The 19,386-nt window shown below is 48.7% G+C and overlaps 1 protein-coding gene across 6 annotated transcripts in view; it reads left to right on the forward strand.

The window, feature by feature from the left end:
- COL23A1 (collagen type XXIII alpha 1 chain) overlaps positions 1-19,386 on the forward strand; it is a 296,135-nt gene that overhangs the window by 138,211 nt on the left and 138,538 nt on the right. The window lies entirely within an intron of this gene.

A 19,386-nucleotide genomic window follows, 5' to 3' on the forward strand; every position in this document is an offset into this window, starting at 1 on the left:
GACCCTTGGGCGAGAGCACATAACCTTGGGCCACTACTTAAACTCTGCCGGCCTTGATGTCCCTATCTGTAAAGCAGGGAAGATAACCGTGCCTGCCTTCTGGGGGTGGATGGGAAGCCGTTATCTGTCCACTGGGCCACAATGACAGAGAACCACAGACTGCGGCTTGGTGCAGGTATGCGCTCTGTTCTAGAAGGCAGACGCCACAAGGTGAAGTTGTGGGCAGGCTTGGTTTCTTCTCCTCTTGGCTCTCAGATGGCTGCATTCTTCCTGTGATTTCACATGGGCTCCCCTCTGTGCTTTTCTGTGTCCTGATCTCATGAGGACAGCAGCCCTTGATTAGGGCCCACCCTAATGACCTCATTTTAATTTTGTTACCCCTTGAAAGGCCCAGTCTGCAAATATTGCTGCATTCTGAGATCCTGAGGGTGGGACTTTAATATATGAATGGGGGAAGGACGACACAGTTGAGCCCACACAGAGAGTTAAATTAGAGGAGATTGTGCTGTAATGAAAAATGAATATTGGGTCTCTGTCCGTGGTTCCTGGAACACAGCTCCTTAAAATCTCAGGATCTGGAGAAATGAGAGTCTTATATGCTGGGCGCCTGGGTGGCTCAGTCTGCCTTCGGCTCAGGTCATGATCCCGGGGTCCTGGAGTCAAGCCCCACATCAGGCTCCCTAATCATCAGGGACTCTGCTTCTCCCTCTGCCTCCACTGCTCCCCCTGCTTGTGTGCACACTCTCTCCCTCCCAAAAAAAGAGGAAAAAAAAAAAAAAAAAGAGTCTTGTATGCTAACGAGATGTTCGGTGTCTGGGGGTCCCCAGAGAGCTGCGGGGTGGGGGCTCGATGCCAGAAAGACCAATCCATGATAACAGGGTTGGAACTTTTAGTTCGCTTCTCACCCCCATGGCAGCACTCCAGGGCAGGAAGAGAGCTGGCCATTGAATGTCATTGCCAGTGGCCAATGATTTCATCAGTCTATACATCTACTAATAGGACCTCCATAAACCCCCCAAGGATGGGGATGAATTTGGAGCTCTTCAAGGTTGATGAGAAACAAGGAACAAGTTTCAGAGATGGGAACGTCCCCTTCCATGCCAGGAAGGTGGCACACTCCCAAATCCCTGGGGACAGAAGCTCCTGCTCTTGGGACCCTTGGGAACCTCACCCTCTGTACCCCTCCATCTGGCCGTTCATCTGTATCCTTTCAGTAAACCAGTAAGCCGGGGAAGAGTGACTTCCTGAGTTCTGTGAGCTGTTCTAGCAAACTGTGAGACCTGCGGAGGGGTTCCTGGGAGGCCCCAGTTGATCGCCAGTTGGTCAGAAGTTCAGGTGGCCTGATACTTGCAGCTTGTGGGACTGAGCCCGCTGGTTTCAGCCAGTGGGATCACAGGAGGGAAGTCGAGGGTGGGAAGAAGGGAAAAGCCAGGGTATTTCTCCCTGCCCCTCTTGCCTGGAGCCATATCGCCTGTGGTCTTTTCCAGCTTCTGTAGGTGACTCACTCCCTGGGCTCCAGTAACACGCCTCTTCTCATTTGTCACCCCAGCTTAGGGGGTGGGAGTGGCTTCTTGCTGGTGCTAAACTTTCGGTTATTTTAAATGTCCTCGGTTAGCTGCTCGACCCCCCGAACACCTGGGTGACTAGCCCCCCTGCATTAAATTCCCTCTGTAATAAATACTTAACGTTCCTTCCTCTTGTCTCAGCTCGACTGCGTTTACGTGAATAGATATAAAGACTTTTTTCCAAAACTCTCACAGTGAAAGGACAGTGTTCTAGAAGTTGCTTTGAAGGGCTCTGCGGTGACTAATTGCAGCCAGAGCCCTGACCCAGTTAAGGAAGGGCCACTGTTTTCTTCCAGGACCTTAAAAGTGGGTTGCAAATGTCCTCTTCTCTCTCGGAAGGGGTTTTCAGCTGCTTACGCTTCTAATCAGAATCGGCATTCGTACCTCTCATTTCTCGCGGATTTCTGAATGGTTTCCGTTCTCTGCTTGCAGAGAGTTGTGGTAAAAGATGTTCCTCCCCAGGCCACACTGAGTCCCCTGAGCAGCAGTAGCTGCAGATAACCTCTGATAGAATCCTTGGCCACGTGAGAGGTTTGGTGGCTGGCAGTTATCACAAACTCAGTGGCTCAAAACAACCTACATTTACTCTCTGAAGATGCTAGAAGCCAGAATGAGTTTCACGGGAGTTAAAATGAGGGCTTCAGAAGGGCTGGTTCTTTCCAGAGACTCCGGGGGAGAGAACACATTCCTGGCATCTCCCGGCTGCTCTTGGCCGCCAGTGTCCCTCGGCTTGTGGCCACGTCACTCCAGTCTCTGCTCGTAGTCCCATTGCCACCTCCTCTTGCTCTGTCCCCCTCTCATAAGGACACTCGTGGTCGCTTTTAGGGATAATCCAGATACTCTTTTATCCATTTTGGTTAACACTCACAAATTCTGGGCATTAGGACAGGGATTTCTCTGGGAGCCACTATCCAATTATATTCAACCACATTGTCTTCCAGAACTTCATCATAGCGACTGTATTCCAGAACTTTCTTTGTGTAAGCCTCTGTCCTTACCCCCACCAGAATGAGCTTTCCAAAAACCAACTCCAACCAGGACACACCCCATGTATATGAGCTTCGCAGACAGGAGTCCGGCCCCAACCCTCGCAAGCACCCACTGGCCTTCTGGGCAGCTCTCCCACAGCTCCTCTGTCACCCACACCCTTGGTTCTCTCACTTGTCTCCCAATTGCCATGCTTCCTGTGGCCTTGTTCCCTCTTGACCGGCTGCCTGCATTAGATGACTCCCTCCCCCACCTGGAGCACTGTGCTCGTCCTTCAAGGCCCATCCCCTCGTCACTTCCTCCTGCATTTCCCTGCTCTGCACTCCTGTCTGTGGGTCTGCTGCTAACACATCCATCACCATGGACTTACCCCCGCCTGACTCCCTGGGTAGGGATCTGCTCCCTCACCTCTGACCCCAGCATACCTGGCGATTCTTCGTGAGCATGGGCATGAGTGAAGATTCACAACCTGGGTCTCGGGGCTGGGGATGCAGTCGATACTCAGGGAACGGACACAGGTGATCTCGCTCTCATTTCATCGTAAGACCTTATTTCCCAAGATGCCGTTTAAAGAAACTGTGGAATTCTGTCAGTCTCCTTTCTCCTGGAGATCAGGAGATCCTGTCTCTCTCCTGGAGATCAGAAGCAAGCCCCTCTGTTCCCCGCACACTCACCCCCGTGTGTGCTCACACACGTGGACCTTTCCCACAGGGATGGACAAGCCAGGGGGGTGACAGGGTAAAGCTCACCTTAAAACAAAATGAAATGCTCTTCTTCCTCTTTTCTTCCCTGCTCCCATTTTGTCCTTTCCAAGGGACAGTGAGCCCTTCAGATGGGCTTGCCACTCACATGCTGGGAAAATCAGAATCCATTTCTGGAATCCTTGGCAACGGTGGTGGAATTCCAGTGGGCACAGGCCCTGGGAATGGGGGCACTGGTGAGATCACCGTGCGTCTTTATTAACTGTGTGCAGAGAAGAAATCCTTTGTGGGGAAGGAACCCCATCCCTGTGTTCACAGAAGTTCCCCCTAACATCAGTCTGGAAACATGCTGGGGGAGATTGTTGGGGAGCTCTGCACTGACCAGGCAGAGAGACCGGCTGTCCCCACCAGGAAGTGGGGATCAGACAGGAACTCTGCGGTGTCCCCAGCATGGATGCTCCATGGACCTGAATTACCATGAGGCTCAGATCAAGGGAGCAGAGCAACTTTCTCCAGAGGAAAGGAGAGGAGCAGTACTTTACTTTTGGGGTGTCAAAGGGGAGCTGAAGTGTGGCAGTAACACTGGGCTTGAGGCAGGTTCGCTTGGGGATCCCCGGCTTTGCCCTTTGTTGCAACCCCCGTCTGTAGAATGGGGATGCCACCCAATGCCCCAGGCTGCATCTGAGGCCAGGACCTGCTGGGCTGGTAGCTTCTGCAGCCCCCATTAGGCAGCCAAGGGGATAAAGATCCAGAATGAGGCCTTGAAATAAATTGCTACAGGCCAAGAGAGTGACAGTGTCCTGGGAGAGGAAGAGCCGAGAGCCTGAGATGTCCTGTCCCTAGCCCAGCCCCAACTCCCAAGCTGGGCACTGACATAATGAGGTCAGGAGAAATGGCTGCCATCCTGGTTCCAGGACTGGAAAGGCCTGGGCCCTGAGCAGAGGCTGCCAGACACAAGACCCCATCCAGCAGGCTGGGCTGTGGTGCCCTGCAGCGGCTCCTGAAAACAGAGCCCTGGCCAAAACTTTCTTTCAGTCCTCTTCACAAAGACTGCTGAGCAGCAGAATGGGGCCAGGGCCCTGGAGGCCATCCCTGGCTCCCTGTCCCTGCCAGGGGGATGGGGGTGGTGGTCACAAGCCCCCCACAGAGCTTGGCATGTGCGCCCCGCCCCCCCACCGCCTCAGCCTCCAGGGCCAAGGCACTGCAGGCCCCAGTGCATAAACACAAAGCCACTTGACCCTCCCAAGAGAATTTGTGGTCTCTGGGCCGAAACTACTGAAATTTATGTTCAACTTTTATATCATGACTCCGTGTAATTAGGTTTAATTGCCTGAAGTTTCAGAAAAATAATGAGAAACTTGTAGGGTTATGGGACTCATCTCGTTCCGTTCCTGCAGCGTCCCATGACTTGAGGTTTTTAACGAGAAAAGGCTCTTGCATGAATTTTGGTCCAGGATGGCCTCTCCTTATGCTTGAGCCCTTCAGTTTGAAAAGCAAAAGGGCGGGGTGCCTGGGTGGCTCAGTCTGTTAAGCATCTGCCTTCGGCTCAGGTGGTGATCCTGGGGTCCTGGAATCGAGTCCCACGTCGGGCTTCCTGCTCAGCGAGGAGTCTGCTTGAGATTCTCTCCCTCTCCTGCTGCTGCTTCTGCCCCCCTCATGTGCTCAAGCATATGCGCTCTCTCTGTTTCTCAAATAAATAAATAAAACCTTAAAAAATAAAAAAGCAAAAGAGCTGGCCCAGGGGTCCCTCTGGTTCCAGAAAGGGAGGGCACTGGGATACCTTCTTGCCTGGATGGAAGTCAGCCTGGGAAGCCAGCGGCTGCCCTCCTGGCACACGAGGCTTGGTCTTCTCCGAGGACTTGTGATTCCTTCTTACTCCTCTGCTACCTGAGAGCTGAGGCTTCTGAGACTACAGACAGACATGTCAGGGGTCAGGATACCCATTTTGCTGCTGGAAATGCTGGGCTGGAGGAAAGGGCTTGGCCCCGGGCCCAACAGGTTTCCTGGCACTCCTTCCCTGAGTCCGGACTGTGGGGTCCTGGAGGGTGACAAGCAGACACCCACTCAGCCAGCCTTTGGTGGGTACTATCCATGCCTCCTCAAGGACCCGGGACAGTGAAGACACTTGTGTCCACCCATTGGGAGTAGAGAGGCCACAGTGGCCAAATCCTGCCCCAACCACTGGCCACAGGTGGCATTCCCATTGCTGCACGAAGGGTCCAGTGAGGGGTTAGGAGTCAGCAGACAGTTTCTTCCCAAAACTGTGGTCAGGGACAAGGTATGTAAGTGGGCACGGGGAGAGAAGTGTCTCCCTGCATGGCTGTGAGACATGGTTAATGCCCAGGACACTTGTTTAATTGAGTTATAAGGGACACATAATGTTATATTAGTTTCAGGTGTATGACATAACAATTTGACATTTGTCCACAGTGGACCCTTAAACAATGAAGATGTGAACTGCTCAGGTCCACGTAACATGTGGATTTTTTTTTTTTTCGGTACATCCACATATGGCATTATAAACGTGTTTTCTCATTCTTGAGTTTCTTAATGTTTTCTTTTCCCTAGCTAACTTTGTTGTGAGACTACTGTGTGCAGGGGCGCCTGGGTGGCTCAGAGGGTTAAGCCTCTGCGTTCAGCTCAGGTCATGATCTCAAGATCCTGGGATCAAGCCCCACTTCGGGCTCTCTGCTCGGTGAGGAGCCTGCTTCCCCCCACCCTCTGCCTGCCTGCTTATGATCTCTCTCTCTCTCTGTCAAATAAATAAATAAAATCTTAAAAATAAAAAAGACTACTGTGTGCAACACAGAAAACATACAAGATATGCATAAACCCTAATGCGGTGATTGGTAAGGCTCCTGACCAACAGTAGGCTATTAGTAGCTAAGTTACAGGGGAGTCAAAAGTTATATGTGGATTTTCAACTGCACAGAAAGTTGAATCCCTCGACCCCTGTGTTCAGGGGCCAACTGTATGTCACAAACGATCGCCACAGTAAGTCTGGTTAATATCCATCACTACATAGGGCTGCCTGGGTGGCTCAGTCAGTTGAGCATCGGACTCTTGACTTCGGCTCAGGTCATGACCTCAGGGTCTTGAGATGAGCCCCGCATCAGGCTCCACACCCAGCGGGGAGTCTGCTGGAGATTCTCTCGCTCCCTCTGCCCCTCCCCCCACTTTCTTGTATGCACTCTCTGTCAAATAAATAGGTAGATAGACAGATAAGATCTTTTTAAAAATGCAGGTGAGGGGGGCCGCCTGGGTGGCCCAGTTGGTTAAGCATCTGCCTTCGGCTCAGAGGCGACGGTCAGGAAAAGTCAGATTGCTCTGGGATTCCTGTGCTCTGCCTCTTCATCTCTCCCTCCCCCCCAGACTCCTGGCAACCACTGATCTTTGTCTCCCAAGCGTTGCCTTTTCCAGAACGTCCTGTGGTTGAAGTCATATAGCCTGTAGCCTTCTCAGATGGGTTCCTTCTACTCAGTGGTACGCGTTCAGTTTCCTCCATATCTTCTTACGGCTTCGTTAGCTCATTTCTTTTTAGTGCTGACTAATCATATATCCCATTGTCTGGCTGGACCACTGTGTAGGAATCCATTCACCTGCCGAGGGACGTCTGGGCTGCTCTCAAGTTTTGGCAGATATGAATAAGGCTGCTGTGAATAGCCACGAGCAACTTTTTGTGGGGACAGAAGTTCTCAGCTCTTTTATGTAAATACCAAATTGTGTCATTGCTGGCTTGTATGGTAAGAGTATGTTAAGTTTTGTAAGCCACTGATGAACAGTCTGCCACAGTGACCGTATCATTTTTCATGTTCAGCACCGATGAATGGGTTCCCATTGCTCGGTATCTCCGACAGCATTTGATGGTGTCAGTGGTCTGGATTTTCGCCATTCTGATAGGTGTGTGATTTGCACCACCCCAGTGACGTTAGATGTAGAGTGCCTTTTTATGTGCTTATTTTCCATCTCTGTATCTTCTTAGTGAAGTATCTGTTAAGACTGTTTTCTTCTTATTGACTTGCAAAAGTTCTTTGTATGTTTTGGATAGCAGTCCTTTTGCCCCTCTCTATCCCATAGCGCTTCCCGAGGAGGAGGTGAGAGCCAGGACCCCTCTTTGGTCCCTCAGACCGAGAGGGGTGCCTCTAGGCCATCTTTACACCCATGATCTCACTGAGTCCTCAAGGTGGCCTGGGCGAATCTGCCTTCTGGGGATGGTGTCTGGAACTCAGAGGGTAACTAACCTGCCAGGGTGGGCTTGAGCCCTGACCCTGACCATTGGGATTTAATGGAGGGATTGTTATTTTAAGAGTGTGGACCATTCATTCTGACCCGGAGGACACCGAGTGACTACAAGCGCTCAGAAGTCTCAGCTCCGAGAGCTGTTGGTAGACCCTCTCTTTTTTCAGCTCCAGAAAACAGCATTCAGTGTTCTCTCTCCCACGGATGTGTACAGTTTACTGCCTCTTCTAGGGCAGTGATGAGGCAGAGGACGAGACTGGGACCCAGATCAAAGGGTTCCCCTGCTCTATGCCTTGCTGTTTTGTCTGCTTCTCGTGCAACAGCGCTTACCCCGGGTCCTGGGCGTGCTGGCCAGATTTTAGGTTCACACGACGTTCCGAGCCCAATGCAATGAAGCTGCTTTCGCAAGCATTTTTATAGCCTTTGCCCTGGAGAGGATGGTGAGGTGCTTTGGCACCTAAAGCAGGGAAAGTCACTGTGAGTGCATGAGGCATAAATTGCCTGTCTGCAAGCAAGGCTGCTCTGTCTAGTTCCCACCTGCCCCCTGGGGTAGGGAGTGAGCTTGAACTTTCTCCAACTCCTTCTTCCTTCCTTCCTTCCTTCCTCAAGGAAGAGGGCCTTAGATTCCAATATTTAATTGCTGTGTGCTGTTCAGAAAATCCTTCGATGGCCAAGCGTCAGCGTCCTCATCTGTAAAATGGGCTTTTCCCTGCCTCTTAGCCCTCAGCCTGAGGTGATGAGCCACAGCTCACAGACATCTCCTCCCGGAGCAGACAGAGCATGCCGATGTTTTTGAGCATGACCCCGGGATGTGGCGCCCCGTCCCCACCCTGCAGCAGCCTTCCTGGAGCCTCAGTTTCCCCACAGTCCAACAAGGACAGTCAGTGTACCTGACTGAGCAAGGATCACAGGAGGAGCGGGAACATGCCAGGGCTCTCTAGGTGGCGTTCATGGTCGCATTTATATATAATCACGATTTAATCATAGATGCTATGATTTTGCTGTTTGCTGTGATTATGATGACCTATTCAGGTAAGTGCTTTTCTGGTCATGGCTCCCAGCTATAATTGTGGAAGGACGAGGGACAAGCAGAATGTAGAAATGCAAAATGTCCGTATTCCCAGCCTCCTCTGTAGCCGGCGGGGGATGGTGGCCAGCAGAGCTTGTTGGGGGTGCAGGGCAGGGAGCTGACATTCCTGGCCCTCCCCACCCATTCCCGGGATCTGTGACCCTGTGCCTCCTGAGCGGGCTCTGTCTCGGCACAGCCTCTGTCTGAGTCGTCCGTGTGGCCGATGCCTCCTGGCCCTTCCATCCTCCAGTCCCCAGAGCTGCATGTCTTCTCTGATTTGGTCTTTGCTCCCGGTTGCTCAGGAACTGTTTCACTGTTCCTGTGAAACCTGGCTTTGTCCCCTTACGCAGCTGTCTGCGGGAAGTGTCAGGATTCCAGCAGGAATGTGGGGGTAGGGGTACCTTCCTAAGATTCCCCGAAGACTGTGTTTTCCGAGCAGGGACTGGAACTGGAGACTGTCCCCGCCCTGTACCCACCATGGAGCACAAGGGGCTCATGAGTTATTTAAGTACTGTATGTTTCTAAATCATGTTGGAGATGTGGGCACTAGAAGCAGGTAGTGTCCGTACGGTCTTAGGACTGGGGAGCATGGAGGGCCTGAGATCAAGCCCAAGGTCTCACTTTGGGAAGGGGCAAGAATGTGGTCACCCATGAGGAGCTGTCCAGGAAGAGCCCCTGGTGGGCACTCCCCCTGCCCTGTCCGTGTGCATCCCGCCCCCTTCCCCACTTGCCTCATGTGGATCCTGATAGGCCCTGAGTCTCAGATTCTGCTAACAAATGACAGCAGGGTCCCTAGGCAAACCTGTTTGATGCCTGAGAAGAGGGGTTGATTGCCTTGTGTTGAGATTTTCATCCCTCACCAAATTCAGCTCCTCATGCAGGTGTAACTATCCCCCATTTTATAGGTGCAGGGGAAAACAGCTCAGAGAGACTGAGGGACTCGAGCGCAGTCACGCAGCGGGTAAGGGCGGTGTGCTTGGAAATCCAAGCTCTTCGAGTAGAGTCCCAGGGTGCGTTCAGCAATCCCAGAGTCGACTCTCCACCGCGCCTGTTCTCCTCCTATAGAAAAATATTTTTCTTATGGAACACGCTTATGGGGTCAACCTGTAGCTCCAAAAGTGAGATTGTGACTGTCATAATCGATCGTGCACTTCGAAGATGGTTTGGGGTTACACCGTGGGAATTTTCAAGGACAGTACCGTTTTTTCTGGCCCAATCTGTTTACGAAGAGAAAATCGAAACAAGAACAGATAGTTTTAAAGCCTCCCAGTGAACAAAGAACATCAGTTGGCCTCTCCTGGGCTGGGGTTCCGTGACCCCACTAGCAGGGAGGGGGCGTTCTGTTTTTATTTCTGCTTTCATGGGAGTTTTCCTTGGGAATGGAGCTCTGTTTCAAGTTCTACACATAAAATGAAAACAACAAAGGCCCGGTGAGGTCAGGCCTTCCCCTGGGGTGGGTGTGATGACCACCCAAAGCACAGGACTTGAGAGCTCACTGTTTCCCATTGTTTGGGAGATTCTTTGCGCTTTTCAAGTCCCAAGCCCAACATTCCCCCCTGTGTGTTGCAGCCAAAAAGGAAGTAACATCTCACAACAGGGAGGAAGGAATTAGGACCTGTTCTGTAGCAGGCCCTCGGCTGCTCTCTGAATTTGCAGGACAGCCCGGCAAAAGGGCTTCCCTCATCCCCATTTTATAGAACAGCAAACTGCGGGACACGACATGATTTCCTGCAGGTCGGACGGCTGCTAAGTGGTAGGCTGAGGCATTGACTCTGCCTGCTGGCAACAGAAGGTTTGGGTCAGCCTTCTCCAAAGCTGCAAGCAGAATGGGGAGAAAAAGCTGAAACCTTCCCACACTGAGGACCAGGCGATGAGTAGGGAGGCAGCAGAGCACCAGAGACGGGTGCCGAGTCTGGATCCCGCCACCTGGGTTCAAATCTAGCACTGCCACTTACCGCCCTGTGATCTTGGGCTGTTGCTTTGTTCATCTACAAAAGGGGAAAAAAATAATAGCAATACCGGCCTTGTGTAGTTGGGTGGGTGGAAGGAGGTAATTCAGGTGAATAGCATCTAGCCCCAGCGCCTGGCCCAGAACAGATTTTCAGTCAATGGTTAGCATCCTTATCAGTGACTTCAGCCCTGGCATGGAAGGGCCGGAAGCTTGCCTGTTCTTCCCTGGTCTTGGGACAGTGACGCACGGTGTGGGCGTGATCTTCAAAACGGGTGCCCGGGCCTTTGAAGGACAGGGGCAGGGAGCAGACAGTGTGGGGGCTACTGGGTGGGCTTCAGTCATTCTCCGAGTGTTTCCTGAGCATCTCCTGTGGGTCAGACCTCATTCTGAGCACTAAGGAATGAAGAAGGCAGGCAGGTTCTTGCTCTTCCGGGGCAAACATTAAATCTGTAATTGCCTGATCAAGTCTTGGGCACAATCCCTGGATCTCTGCAGTTCCGCCTAAACTGAAACCCTTTGTTTAATGCCCCCTGACCATGGCTTTAGAGTGAGGCCGCCTCTGGATGCAGACAAGCAGAGGATGAGATTCAAACCTGAGGCTCAGGCAAGAGGGCCCAGGAAACCTACTAATAATGATCATGAGATTAGTAGTAATGATAGCAGCCAACCCTTATGGGGCACGTGAAAGTCCTCTACTTCATGGCTACTAGCCCATTCAGTGGTCACCACACTGAGGCAGGTGCTGTCCTTTGTCCACAATGTACAAATCATGAAACCAAGACATGGAGAGGTTAAGGAACTCACCCAGGGTCACACGGCTCCTGGGTGGAAGAGGTAGGGTTTGAATCCACTGAGGACAGGGTGTCAAATGTTCCAGGCACTGGGTCGTCCACGCAGGACTAATGTCCTCCAGCCCTCCCCGCTGGATCGCTGATCCCAGGATTAGGGGGAGGCCTTGCCAGAGGAACCCAGGACTGAAATGTGAAGCTCAACGAATAACAGGCCCTGAATAAATGTTTTTTAATTGAACCTGAAGGGAAAAGCATGCAGTTTTCTTTGAGCCTGAGTCAGATGTTGTCGGTGCAGCAAGGTTCAGCATGTCCTTGTTTCTGCGGGTCGTTTGTGATCTTTATCCTAATGGTAGAGACAGGCCACATCTGTTCTGCTAATGAACCCAGTCTCCTTGGCCTGGATGAAGCGGGGGGTGGGAGGGACAGCGAGGGGCCCGGGCATAACTACCTACAAAAGCCCATCTAATCAGATATCAGTATTCCTGAGCGTTCTTTGAAATGTCCCTTTATTGTCAAGGGTTGGATTTCCCTCGGATGCAGACCCCGTGGTTTTCTGCTGTAGAATGTTCTCTTGCTGGGGGAGTGTGGGATGGACTGGGGAGGCAGCCCTGTGGCTTTCCCCCAGACAGAGAATCTGGAATGGTGCATGTCTCATTCCCTGCCTTGCGCAGGGCCCAGAAAGCACAGTTTTGCTATGGAGAGAGATCTGATTCTTTACCTATAGAAACACTGGCAGTGATGTAAGGAAACACACAGTAAGGCAAGGGGGCTTCCCAAACATTCATGGGAAGGCAGCAGTCAGCAGGATGAAGCCTCCACAGTTAGAAGTTTGCAGGCGCGCACGTGTGTGTGTGTGTGTGTGTGTGTGTGTGTGTGTGAGAGAGAGAGAGAGAGAGAGAAAGAGAGAGACTGTGAGTGATTTCTCTGTATGTGTGTCCATGCATCTGTCTGCATCCTATGTGGTCCGTGTGTGTGTTTGGGTGTGCATATGCACACGTGTCTTGGGCATGTGTTTGCACGTGTATATGTGCGTCCAGAAGAGCCCTCCATCCGGGAGGAGTGTTTCTGCCTTGTCCCGAATTCTCAGAAGCGCCAGCCTCATTTTCAGATCAAAGTTGATTCCGTAATAGGAATGTTTTTGTTGAGTCGTGACTCATTCGACAAGTATGTTTGTCAACAGGCCCTGGGCTGATGCTTACCCCCATGAAATCCCTTACTTCTGAAAACTCCCGGTCTGATGGGGAAGACTGATACCTCCAGGAGGGACAGGAGATGCATGGGCGAGGCCAGACCTCAGGTCATGGGTCAGGTTGTGAGGGGCCTGGATGTTGGCCACCACCTCTTGCTGAATGTGCTCCTGCCTGTGCTCCCCAACTCAGGAATCAGCCCATCCAGAAACCTAGGCCATCGGCAGAAGCTCCCACTGCAGATTCCATTCATCATCTACTCAGCCATGTGACTCTGGACACGTTATTTAATTTCTCTGAACCTCAGTTTTCTCATCTGTAAAATGGGAATGATATTACCATCAGGAGGGTTGAGTGAACACTTGAAAAATGGTTAATTCTACTTTCTATATGCATGCAGACCCCACCCATCTCTAGCCCACTACATTATCCTGGTCCAGCCTACAGCTCTTTCTAGGCCCTCTCGCCTCCACACACATTCCAGCCAGAGGACCCTCCAGCCAGCACTACCACCCAAGGGGTCTTCCCTGAGGCAGATCTGATCCAGACAGAAAGGGGAGGACAGGTGCTGATCGCGGGCAGTCAGCCAGAGATGGGAGCAACGTGCAGGACTCAGCCGTCAGGTCCCGTGACTCAGTCCCTTGGGGGTTTCCTGAGTGAGGCGGGCTGGCCTTCAGAGCCCTGTATCTTTGCCCATCTCTTAGGATACAAGCCTCTCAAGGACAAGGATGCTCACTGTCTCTCTCTCTATCCAATGTCTGGCGAAGAGTAGGTGCTCGATATGTATTCAGCGAGTGAATGAGTGAATGGGAAGGTCTGGACTGAGGGAGAGTGGGATCAGGGCAACAGGTGTTGGATTGGATTTGAGGATTTCATGACCTGGCAGACTGCCTCTGAATCTCTGTCCCTGGTCCATGGCTGAGGGACCCTGCCTGGTGTGCCCTGCTTTGCCTGCTGCCCCTAGGCCCATTAAGTTGGATTCAAAACCCTCACCTCCCATCTCTCAGGGAAGCTCCCTCTGGCCCCCTCCCAACCCTGACACCACCTTCCCATCCCATCTCTCTCTGGCCCCCCCCCCAGACCTGATAGCTCCCCCTCCTCAGTCCCCTCTGACCCTGCCCAGTCCTGACGGCTCCCCCAGAAGCTCCCTCTGGCGCTACCCCTCTGTCTTCAGCATCCTCCTCTCCAGCAGCCGGGCTCTTACCTCTTGAGGTCCTGGACTGGAGGAAGCGTTTGCATCTCTGTCGCCACTGGACTGTGGATGAGAGTGGTGGCCTCCTTCCTCAGCATCCCTGTGCCTGGCAGGAGTTCTAGCACAGCTGTGGCATCAAAGTGTCTGTGTCCTGTCCACCTCAGTGACTGCCCACACTGTCCCCTTATTCTTTTTGGAGGCAGACAAGTTCTTAGAACAGAATTTTCCTCCTGTTTTCATCCCCGAGGCCCTCCCAGCAGCTGCAGACCCTCGTAGACGTATGCATGTCTCGCACAAGCCCTGAATCCATTTTTATCTGTGAGGAATATCTGACCAGTAACTCCCGTCTTTGCCATAAGTCAAATAAGATGTAAGTTTGACAGAGCGCAGTAACCCTTACAGCAGCAATCCTCAAAGAGCAGAGCCCATAGATCATTGAGGTTTTGATTTGCAGTCTCTCATGATTAGTGATGGTGAGCATCTTTTCATGGGCTTGTGGGCCATTTGTATGTCTTCTTCCGATTCAAGTCCTTTGCTCATTTTGAATTGGGTTTTCTTTCTGTTGTTGGTTTGTCAGTTTGTTTATTTGTTTTTTTTTTTTAATATATATATTGGATGTATATTCTAGGCATATTCTGGATACCTGACCATTCTCAGATGTATGGTTTGAAAATGTTTTCTTGGGGCCCCTGGCTGGCTCAGTCTGTAGAGCAAGCAGTTCTTGAACAGGGTCGTGAGTTTAAGCCGCATATTGGGCATGGAGCTCACTTGAAAAATCTGTCAGTTTATTTTCTTGATAATGTCATTAACGCAGAAAAGTTTTTAATTTTGTTGAAGTCCAATTTATCTGTTTTTTTTTTTTTTTTCGTTTTTTGCTTTTGGTGTCCTATCCAAGAATCCATTGCCAAATCCAATCTCATGAAGATTTAGCCATATGTTTTCCTTGAGGGTTTCATAGTTTTAGCTCTTATATTTAGGTTATGGATCTATTTTGAGTTAATTTTTGTCTGAGGTGTGAGGTAAGAGTCCAGATTCATTCTTTTGCATGTGGATATCTAGTTTTCCCACCACCATTTGTTAAAGAGACTATTCTTTTTCCATGGGATCCTTGTTAAGATTTAAATTAGGGGCATCTGGGTGGCTCAGTTGGTTAAGCTTCTGACTCTTGACTTCAGCTCAGGTCATGATCTCAGGGTCATGAGGTCAAGCTCCGAGTCAGGCTCCATGCTCAGGGAGGAGTCTGCTTGAGATGCTCCCCCACCCCATTTGCATGCTTTCTCATTCTCTCGCTCGCTTTCTCTTTTAAATAAATTCTTTATTTTAAAAAAGAAATTAGCCATAGATGTTTGGGCCTTTTTCTGATTCTCAATTCTATTCCATGGGTCTATAAGTTTATTCTTATGCCAGAACCACACTGTGTCGATTACTGTAACTTTGTAGTAAGTTTTGAAACTGGAAATTAGAGTCCTGCAATTTTGTTCTCCTTTTTTAATATTGTTTTGGCAATTGGCCCTTTGTGAGTCTGTATGAATTTGGTGATTGACTGAGCCATTTTCTTCAAAAGAAAAAAAAGCCATTGGGATTTGGATAGGGTTTGCATTGAATCTGTAGACTGCTTTGAGAAGTATTATTATCTTAACAATATTAAGTCTCCCTTCCTATAAACATGAGATGCAAAGTGTATTTTTTCACATACTTATTTTCATTTTTATGTATGTATGAATTGTCTACTCAAATCCTTTGCCCTGTTTTCTAATGAGGTGTTTATGTTTTCGTGCTGCTTCGTTTAAGTGTTTTTAATATAAAAATGGATTTTTTCATTATAGATATTGTAAATATTTTTCCAAATTTGATGTTAGTCACATGACCCTATGTAGGATAATTTTTTATATATACAAGACTGTGTTTTTTTCAATATAGTCAAATGTATCAGTCTTCATAGATTTTTTTTTAATATTTCATTTATTTGACAGAGAGAAATCACAACTAGGCAGAGAGGCAGGCAGAGAGAGAGGAGGAAGCAGGCTCCCTGCAGAGCAGAGAGCCCGATGTGGGGCTCGATCCCAGGACCCTGGGATCATGACCTGAGCCAAAGGCAGAGGCTTAAACCACTGAGCCACCCAGGCGCCCCTGTATCTGTCTTTTATGAGTTCTGTGGTTTGTATTCTGCTAGAACGCTCTCTTTAATCTAGCATTATAATAAATTCACTGAGGTTTTATCTTAGTGATCTTATTTATTTTTATATTGACATCATTGATAACTTCAGAATTTGTTTTTGATATAATAAGTGAAATAGCCATTCAGTTTTGTGGTTTTTTCGTATGGTTAACCAATTGTCCTGAATAATCCATCTTCTAACATTGCAGGAAATCCCGTCTTGACAACACTGTGATTGTATGCCATTCTGAATACTATATACTTTGTCATTGTCTTGTTGATTTCTTTTCCACCCACCAAACTGTCTGGTTTTAATTTTTTGGTGGTTGTTTTCTATTTAAAATAATAATAGGGCCTGTGCACCTGGGTGGCTCAGTCAGTTAAGCATCTGACTCTTGATTTCAGCTTAGGTCATGATCTCAGGATCATGAAATCAAGCCCCACGTCAGCCTCCACCCTGGGCATGGAACCTGCTTATGATTCTAACTCCTCCCCACCTTTCCCTCTCAAAAAATAAAAATAATATGTAAATAAAATAATTATGGGGCCTCAGAAAGCTCAAACATGGTACAGGGAAGTCCCATGTACTTTTCACCCAATTTCCCCTAGTAGTCATACCTTAGGTACTACAAAACAATATTGAAACCGGGAAATTGACATAGTACAATGTATATTAGAGTTCTGTGTTACCTGATCATGGATGTAGATTCATATAACAAGGAAAGTACAGTGCTAATTTGTCAGTGGGAAACCACCCCCTTCCACCACCATCAGCCCCAACCTCTGACAACCATGAATGTGTTTTCCATCTCTATACACTTGTCCTTTTAAAAAAATTTTATTCCTGGAATTACATAGCCTGTGATGATTTAGGATTGGCTTTGTTGGCTCAGCATAATTCCCTTCAGTTCCATCCAAGTAGTTAAATGTATCAACACTTTTTTAAAAGGTTTATCTTTAAATTCCAGTTAGTTAACATACAGTATAATATTAGTTTCAGGTGTACAATATAGTGATTCAAGACTTTCTTACATCCCCCAGTGCTTATCATAACACATGCCCTCCTTAATCCCCACCACCTATATAACTCATCTTCCCACCCACCTCCCCTCTTGTAACCATCAGTTTGTGCTCTATAGTTAAGAGTCTGTTTCTTGGTTTGTCTCCTCTCTGCCCCCCCACCCCATGCTCATTTGTTTTGTTCCATAAATTCCACATATGAGTGAAATCCTATGGTACTTGTCTTTCTCTGACTCACTTATCCATGTTGTTGCAAATGACAAGATAGCTCCATCCATGAAGTTTTTTATTTGAAAGATTATATATTTCAGTTGCAGATTTTTCAATTGGTTCTTCCTTGTGTCCTCTGTGCTGAGAATCTCTGCTTTTGTCATTGGTTTCAAGTGTTTTCTTCATTGCTCAAAGAAGCATTTTTATGATAGCTGTTTTAAAATCTTTGTCAGGAGAACCTGGGTGGCTCAGTCAGTTGAGTGTCTGACTCTTGATTTCAGCTCAGGTCATGATCTCAGGGTTATAAGATCGAGCCCCGCATCAGGCTTTGGACTGGATGTGGAGCCTGCTTAAGATTCTCTCTCTCCCCCTGCCCCTCCCCACCCGCCTATATGTGCAACATACTCTCTTGCTCTCTCCCTCTTAAAAAAAAAAAAAATCTTTGTCAGATAATTCTAATATCCATATCACACTGGTGTTCACATTTGTGAATTCTCTTTCTTACTTAGGGTGAGGTTTTCCTGGTTCTTGGTACGATGAGTGATTTTCCATCGAATCTTGGACATTTTGGGTAGTATGTTATAAGACTTGGGATCTTACTTATCCCGAGTTTTAGCTGTCCTCCTCAGACTCATGCTCATTACTTCCAAAAGGATGGAAGACCAGGTTTTCCACCCAGCCTCCACCGACCTCCAGGATGGGGGAGTCTCCTCATTACCCCTGGTGGGGAGGGGCTGGAGCTCTGGCTGCCCACTTGGCCTCCTCTGATACCACCCCAGTGGGAACTTCATGTATAGTCTGGGTTAAGGGGGCAATCTGCTCCCCACTCTGCCCTGGTCAGTGGAGGGAGGAGTGGGGCCTTGGGTTTTTGGGGTTATACGCCTGTTGTAGAGCTCTTATTCTCTGGAAGTTTTGTCTCGTTATGTTATTTCTATGTTAAGTTTTGTCTTCTTGCGTTACTTTTTAACACTTTTCTAGGTTGGCTACAGAGAGTGGGCTTTTCTTGGGACTTTTGTGTTCACATCCATTAAGGTTTCTGAGTTGCTGGCTTCTCCAGCACTCAGTTTGGAATAGATGAGACAAAACAAAAATTTAAAAAAAGGTGCATGGGTAGCTCAGTTGGTTGTGGGTCTGCGTTTGGCTCAGTTCATGATCCCAGGGTCCTGGGATCGAGTCCCACATTGGGCTCCCTGCTTGGTGGGGAGTCTGCTTCTCACTGTCTCTCTCCCTCTTTCCCTCTGTTCATGCTTGCTCTCTCTTTCAAAAATAAATAAATAAAATCTTGAGAAAAAAATTTTTTTTAATTTAAATTTTAAAAAATTCTTAAAAAGGCAAAAACAATGTGGGGGGGGGGGTTCTTGGGTGGCCCAGTCATTAAGCATCTGCCTTTGGCTCAGGTCATGGTCCCAGGGTCCTGGGATCGAGCCCTGCATCGGGCTCCCTGCTCAGCGGGAAGTCTGCTTCTCCCTCTTCCACTCCCCCTGCTTGTATTCCCTCTCTCACTCTCTCTCTCTAATAAATAAAAATAAAATCTTTTTAAAAAAGAGACAAAAATAAAAACATACACACAAGCGAAGTCACCTGACAGTAATCTCTCAGATGCCAAGGTCCCCAGCTAGCCTGGCTTGTCCTTCCACTTTCCAGAATTTTCTATATACACATAGAGTCTATATTATATATAAGTATATATACATATATATGATGTCCAGGGTTTTCAGCTGTTCTTTCAACAGGACGAGTAGCGACAATTATGTCCACTCCATCTTTCTGCCAGACTTTTAGTTACTGCAGTTTCATAACATGCTTCAAATTTCTGGGTGGGGTAGGCTTCACTCGTTGCTCTTATTTTTCAGAATTATCAAAGCTATTTTATGTGTTCTCCAGGTGAACCCTGATATTATTTTAAGCTCCAAATTAAGAGTGTAGCTGTGAGTGTTGGTGTCTTGTTAACTCTGTACATTAACTTAAGGAGAATGAGCATCTTGTCCATGCTGAACCTCTGTCTCCCTCTCCAAGAACAGGGTTGCCTTCCAGGGTGCTCACCTTCTCGATATCCTCAGTGGAAGTATTTTAAGTTCTCTTCATAGAGATCCTTTTCTTGTTGAGTTGAATTGACTCTTGAGTGCTCCATCCTTTCTTAGAGCGACTACAAGTGGAAGGCTTTTCTCGGACGCCTTCCTCGCTGGTTATTCTTTGTATATGGGAATGCCATTCATTTTTGCATGTTACATTTATATCCATCCACTTCCTTATATTCTCTCATTATTTCTCGTGGTTCGTAGTTTATTCTCATGGATCGGAGGTATCCAATCCTAG

The sequence above is a fragment of the Meles meles genome, chromosome 3 (assembly GCF_922984935.1).
Source record: "Meles meles chromosome 3, mMelMel3.1 paternal haplotype, whole genome shotgun sequence".
Classification (NCBI taxonomy): Eukaryota; Metazoa; Chordata; class Mammalia; order Carnivora; family Mustelidae; genus Meles; species Meles meles.